A 6984-nucleotide genomic window follows, 5' to 3' on the forward strand; every position below is an offset into this window, starting at 1 on the left:
CATGTTGAAACATTTATTTTTAAAATCGTGTTTATTAACCATCCAAGTAAACAACCAAAGTCTAATGGTAAGGATCCAACAACACCAAATGTGAGTCCAAAACTCCATTCACATCCACCTATTCTCCTCCCATTCCCCTAGAAATCTTGCACCAAGGGAATAACTATGTGAAAATTATAAGAGCCTGATACTACTGAGAAAGTAAAAATCCAACAGTGTACTGCAAGCCAGGTGAGATATTGTTAAACTAAAGGGCTCCCACATGTCCTGGAAGTGACGCCCTTGAGAATGTGAAAAGTTAGCCACCTGCAAATGTTCCATGTGTAATTGTTCTATCAAATATGTCTGCCAGTGTTGAAGAGAAGGTGATGTTGAAACATTTATAGACAGTGTACTCCCCACCTTATCTCCCCACAAGAGAAGTAGTGTCTTCAGTAAAAACCCACAGGCCTGATGGAGAATATTATAGATCTATGCATGCTGCAGCCTGTATGCGATAGCCCAATCTGCAAAATGTGGGAAACATGGCCTACAAAAGCCAAGTTGTCCAGATAATAAAGACAGAAGAAAAACATTTTAGTTTTGGTTTAATGATTTGAATATGCCATCTCTTGGAATCGGAATGTGCAGCATTTCTGTTATCTTCGCATTTTGCACAGTACAGGAAGAAATTAATTTCTGCTTCCATTTCTCTTGTATTGTACTGCATGCATAGTCTGGAACTTTGGAGTGTTCAGTTCAGGTTTTGTCTGCACATTTCTGTGTGGATATTTATTCTGTATTAGGTGAGACTTTATCCATGTTCTGATATTACATAGTTGTGTAGAGTTTGTAGCAGACTGGCTTGTTCTCTTTTTCATATTGAGAGATGTGTTGTCAGTACTGGTGTAAGATTTGCAATACTGCCTTTTCATAGACTTTCAACCTAATTCTATAAAAAGTTGCAAAAAATTGCGCATGCAAATTTGGAGGAGTGGCCTAGTGGTTAGGGTGGTGGACTTTGGTCCTGGGGAACTGAGGAACTGAGTTCGATTCCCACTTCAGGCACAGGCAGCTCCTTGCGACTCTGGGCAAGTCACTTAACCCTTCATTGCCCCAGGTACAAATAAGTACCTGTGTACAATATGTAAGCCGCATTGAGCCTGCCATGAGTGGGAAAGTGCGGGGTACAAATGTAACAAAAAAAATAGTGCCAATGATTGGCATTTTAACACACAATTATTGGCACTGATTAGATTTAATTTGAATTTATGTTTGCAAATTTAAGTGCTGTATCTGTGCCTAAATTTTACACTGAATTAAAAAAAAATATGGGGGATGTGTGGAAATGGAGGGTCATGGGCAGAACAGGGGCATTCCTAGCGTTTACAAGTGTTATAGAATAAAGGGGATATGCACCTAATTTAATTTATGCTCCTAAAATTTATGCTCCTAATTACGAGCTTAATCTATTTTGGAGCATAGAGTATGCTCGTAATTTAGGAGCATAAATTACACTCATAAATTTAGGAGTATAATCTTTATAGAATAAGGCCCTTTATGGCCAATTGTAGTAGTGGAGGCAGATCCCTCGGTGATCACCCCCCCCCCCCCCCCCCCAGAACCTTTCATGTGAGTACTGGCTCTTTTTTTTTTTTTTTTTTTTTAACTAAAAAAAAAAAGCCTTAAACTCCCTTTTACAAAGCCGCACGAGCAGCTTCTGGTGCAGTAATGCAGACAGCCCATTCACTTTGGAATTACTGTGTGACTTTGTAAAAGAGGGGGTTAGAGAGGAAAATGGGGGCCTTCTAAAATTGATTATTAGTATATTTTGAATCACAGTTTCATCTGTTGCTTCAAACCGGCTGTTTAATTTTTGTGTATGCCTTGACAGAAATGAGCCTCAGACTCTCAAATTCTTCTGTTTGGAAATTTACTCCACGATTTTCACCTGTTCTTCCATTATTCATTTTTTATGCATGCATTCTGAGTAAAATATTTTCTGGTTTTAATTGCATGAATGAACCATTATTAAAAATATTGAAACATGCAGTGCTTAGTTTTAAGTAGTTTGCAGAAGCTCTTATTGACAGCTGGATTTTCCATTGTTGAAGTTAATGTTGCTGTGCTGAGCTCTCATTGGGTCATAAATCAGTTTGTGTTTCTGAGTTCAGTTGCTCAATAGTGCCTTGTTTAAAAAGGACATTTACCTATTTTGAGCCGACAAAGACAATTTTGATTGAATTAGGCAGTTTAACCTTTTCCACCTCAGTGAGGCTTCTTTTAAACATGGTTGGTTTGATCCAAGGTGGCCGACTGATAGGACGCCGAGATCTTAACTCCTCAAATTGTATCTATATACTTTTCCTGTTTGGACTTGTTCTTGATAAATTTCCTACCTTCTATTTGGGGAATGCCGAAGAGAAAGGGGAAACCGAGGGGACCTCTTCTTCCCAAGGTGGAAACCCCACCTCTTTGTCAAACATCCATTTTGGCGTTCACGGCTTCAACTCTGACGGGCGTTTCCGCTGCCGGTGCTGGGGAGAGCACCGTCTTGGAGAGCGATCTTTCGCTTAGCCCTGCTTGCCCAGAGACTCCTCCAATCCCGCAGCTAGCTGGAGTATCCGTTCCTGAAAAGACGAAAATAGATCTTCCGAAAAAGAGGCAGACTCCAGGAGAGATCATAGAGTTGTGGGAGAGTATGGAGGAAGCCCAGAGCTCTCCGGTAACAGGGGTGGTCCCAATGCAAGAACTAACTGAATTACAAGATGAAACCATGTTATTGACGGCCGGGATACAGCCCCTGGTAAGACCGGCCGAGATTTCGCTGGAGTCTATTTGGATTGCGCTGGCAAACCTTCAGAAGGTCTGTCTCTTTTATTTCAGTATCCTTAAATAACACAACACAAGTAAAATTTGCAAAAACTGAACTTGAAACTGTTTCAACTAAACAATTGAAAATGGACGCTGAGATAAAGAAACGAAATGAAGTCCAAACCCAAATAGTTGGGGAAAAACTAATGATTATGAGAAAAATTGAAAACTTGGAAAATTCTGTGCGAAATCAAAACTTAAGAATTTTGAATTTTCCTTTAACTGATTTAATATCCCCGAAAGAGATGTTTTAAAAATTTTTGAGAGAAGAGTTCAAATATACTGAACAGATGTATCCTCCTGTTCAAAAAATTTACTATCTACCAATAAAACAGGGAATTCCACAAACACAAGAACATGGAATACAAGATCAATTAAAAGATCAAGCAGAAGGTTTGGACTTAACTGCTTTTCTAGAACAATCTATAGAAGAAGAGAAAAAAAGATCTACATTGATAGTGAACTTTGTTTTTGTAGAAGATAAGGAAGCTTTGTTGAAATTTTACTTTCAGAGAACTAAAACAGAATTTTTAGGTCAAAGAATCTATATCTTTCCAGATGTATCTAAGTGGACACACATGCGTAGAAAAAGTTTTTGGAATTAAGACAAGATGTGACTTCATTGCAAGCTAGATTTCAACTGCGTTTTCAGTGTAAATGTCTGGTGTTATATAAGGATAAGAAATATGTTTTCTTTGAGGTTGACCAATTGTCTGAGTTTATAAAGGCCAAGAAGGATATAACTTATAGGCCTAAGTTATAAGAGAAGCCAATATATTTGGTTCTATTATTTGTGGTTAATACCAACTAGGGTTACCATATGGCTCCAGAAAAAGGAGGGCGGATTGAGCCAGCCGGGTTTTACTTCCATTGCTTTTCCATTGAAAGCAATGGAAGTAAAACCCGGCTGGCTCAATAACTTCCATTGAAAGCAATGGAAGTAAAACCCGGCTGGCTCAATCCGTCCTCCTTTTTCTGGAGCCATATGGTAACCCTATTACCAACTCTTCTTGGTTAATACTTAAAGCACATCTTGGATCCTTTAAATGTGGACTAGTTAAGAGCCATGAGGTATAGATTTACCTGTTTAGAGTATTACTTCTTAAATAATGTTTATTGTTTGCTCTGTATATTTCCTCAAAGGTGTTTATCTTTGTAAACCTAACTTTAAAATGAATAAATAATTAAAAAAAAACATGGTTGGTTTACAGGAAAAAAAATCTGTCTTCATTTTTAATCTCATAATACATCCTGTAGCTTCCAGTTTTAATTCTACTTCACAGAAAACCAAGTGTAAATTATTAATCATTTTGGGCTCCTTTTACAAAGCTGCGCTAGTGATTCTGAGCTTCATTGCATTTGGTGTGCTGGAATCACTAGTGCAGTTTTGTAAAAGGAGCCTTTTGTTTTAGGAGGAAATGCCTCAGACCCCACCCCGGGTATCTTATAATTTTGAGCATAAAAACCTATTTGGTTGGGTATTGCATTTTTAATCTGCCATAAATTTATTGTAGTACTTAAAGGAATATTATCAAGAAGAATTTTTTTTTAAAGAGACTCTGGTATCTTAATGTGTGGTATACCACACTGTAATGGAGGACAATTTTATAAACCTTATCTGCCGCAAAGCTTTTCTTATGCAACGGGCTTTAAGATAGATAATACATGATAACATCATTGTCACATAATAAGTGTTAGTAAAAAGGGACCATAGTGAAGTTTAAGGCAGTGGTTCCCAAAAATGGTTTTCAGGATACCCACAATGAATATTCATGAGAGAGATTTGCATGTAGTGCCTCTACTGCATGCAAAGCTATCTCATGAATATTCATTGCGGGTATCCTGAAAACCTGACTTGCTGGGGTGCCTCGAGGACCAGGTTTGGGAACCACTGGTTTAAGGTGAGCAAGTATTGTTGCTCCAATTTACATATCTTTGCATCTGCATCACAGAAGATGGCAGGGAGAATAATGTGAAAGAGAGACCCAGTCATTGCATAAACTTTCCACTGGGCCAATGTCATCTGGACAATTAGTATTTTCATACTCCTGCCATTGTTTCCTAAGATAAATGTGGAACCCTAGATTCTGATAAAGACAGGGAGATAACTTCCAAACCATATTGGTATCATTCATAAAGTTTAGGGTGGCAATCACTGGTGCATGATCTGACACAGTAGGTACATCAATACGTACTTTTTCAACTTGGGGAAGCATGCCCTTTGAAAATAGTAAATAATCTAACCGGGCATAAACATTGTGCACATGGGAGTAGTAAGTGAAGTCAGTTTCATCTGGATGATAAGTGTGCCACACGGCCACTGTGGCCAAATGCTGCGTGATAAAATTCACGCCTTTTAAGGGTATGGTCTGTACCCCTTTCTTTCTGAAGTTTACAATCCATCAAGGGGTTCACAGTGATGTTAAAATCCCCTCCAATCAATAATTGATATTCGGGGTAATTTGCCAACTGAGATAATAGGGTTGAAAAAAATCTGTGATTGTAAGCATTTGGCGCATAGTAATAGCTTCTGTCCCCATAATTCCCTCATCACTATCATGTATCTGCCTACTTTATGCCTTATTGTTTTATGTGCTTGGAAAGGTAATTGTTTATGAGTCAAGATGGCAGCTCCCCTTTGGCAGCCATTAAAGACTGAAAAATACACTTCACCCACCCAGGATCATTTAAGTTTTTCATGTTCTTGAGCCATCAAGTGTGTTTCCTGCAAAAATGCTATGTCTGCCCCCATTTTGCGAAGCATGTTTAGAACTTTTTATTGGGGCATTAAATCCATCTACATTCAAAGTAACTAAGGTAAGCTTAACCATGGTCCCCTAACCAAAGTAAGAATACAATTACGCAGTAAAGTATAGAAATGAATATTCCTGGAGAGGCCCCCCCCCAGGAAAAAATTTAACCAACATATCCCTTGTAACAATTGTTGCTTCCCCCTCAAAAGCCTCTGATCAAAAATCCCTGTGACACATCTACTCATTTTCCTACCAAACCATGTACTCCATACTAACCATGTACTCCATGCATACCATTGAACTTTAGTTGAAGCCTCGGTTATAATTCCCTTCTCCTTCCTCCCTCTCATTTCAATAACACTTAAATTTTGCCTTCTCCTCTCCCCGCTCCCCATTGCCCTTGGTTAATTAATAGACTTCCAAAAATTATTAATATGTGAGAGCTGTCCTCCCTGCTCAAGATCCAAAAGAGTACAAAAAGAAAAAAAATGAAAACATACTCTTCTCCGGTCTGCAAGTTGAATAATCCCCATTCCTTAAGGACACAGTAAAAATAATTGGTATAGTTGGGTCACATAGCAGAAGAAAAATGTGATAGTTAAATGATAGTTAAGTGCACACAGCCCTCTATCATAAAAATTAAGCAATACTTTTTATTGCTATCATGTCTAGAAATAAAAATGTGAAAGCACACATCTTAACAGCTACTACAGGAGAATTCAGTCCAACATTAATACAGTTACCAGACAAACTGTGGCCCACCTTGAATTGATCTCTTTGACTAAATATAGTGTCACCTGGTCTTAAGATTAAAATACAGGAATGCAAAGCTGGCCTGTAATCACTCCTTGTGGGTCCCACTGGGCAGTTTCTCTATGAAGGACTCCAACTCCTTTGAATCATCAAAAAATATCACTTTACCATGATGTTGGAATTGCACTTTTGCTGGATATTGCATGGAGACCTTAAATCCCCACGTATACAGTTCTGAGCAATAAGGCGCTATTACTTTGCACTTTACTGCCAACTCAGAAGTAGACAGAAACCAGCACAGACACTGATTCCCAGAAATAGGTTTTGTTTCATGAATATCTTGGAGGAGTACCTGTAAACGTCAGATTCAGGACCCCTGAGGAAGGCCTGCTGGCCGAAACACGGACCATGTAGGGTCCTATTAAACTTTTCTGGCGCTCTAACTCCCTTGTTTTTGGTCTGTTTTGGGTTGTCTTCCGCCTTTTTTTGTGTTTTGTTTTGTCTTTACGGGAGATTTGGACTTCTCTTTTTGTATGCAAATCTAAGGACAACCATCTCCAGGGACGACCTTAATGTCAAGATTTGGGCGTCCCCGACCCTATTATCGAAACGAAAGATGGATGCC

The 6984-nt window shown here is 38.7% G+C and overlaps 1 protein-coding gene across 6 annotated transcripts in view; it reads left to right on the top strand.

The window, feature by feature from the left end:
• Positions 1-6984, top strand: part of GPHN (gephyrin) — a 907672-nt gene that overhangs the window by 12296 nt on the left and 888392 nt on the right. The gene's annotated exons all lie outside the window — the stretch shown is intronic.

Source organism: Microcaecilia unicolor, chromosome 9 (genome assembly GCF_901765095.1).
Source record: "Microcaecilia unicolor chromosome 9, aMicUni1.1, whole genome shotgun sequence".
Lineage (NCBI taxonomy): Eukaryota > Metazoa > Chordata > Amphibia > Gymnophiona > Siphonopidae > Microcaecilia > Microcaecilia unicolor.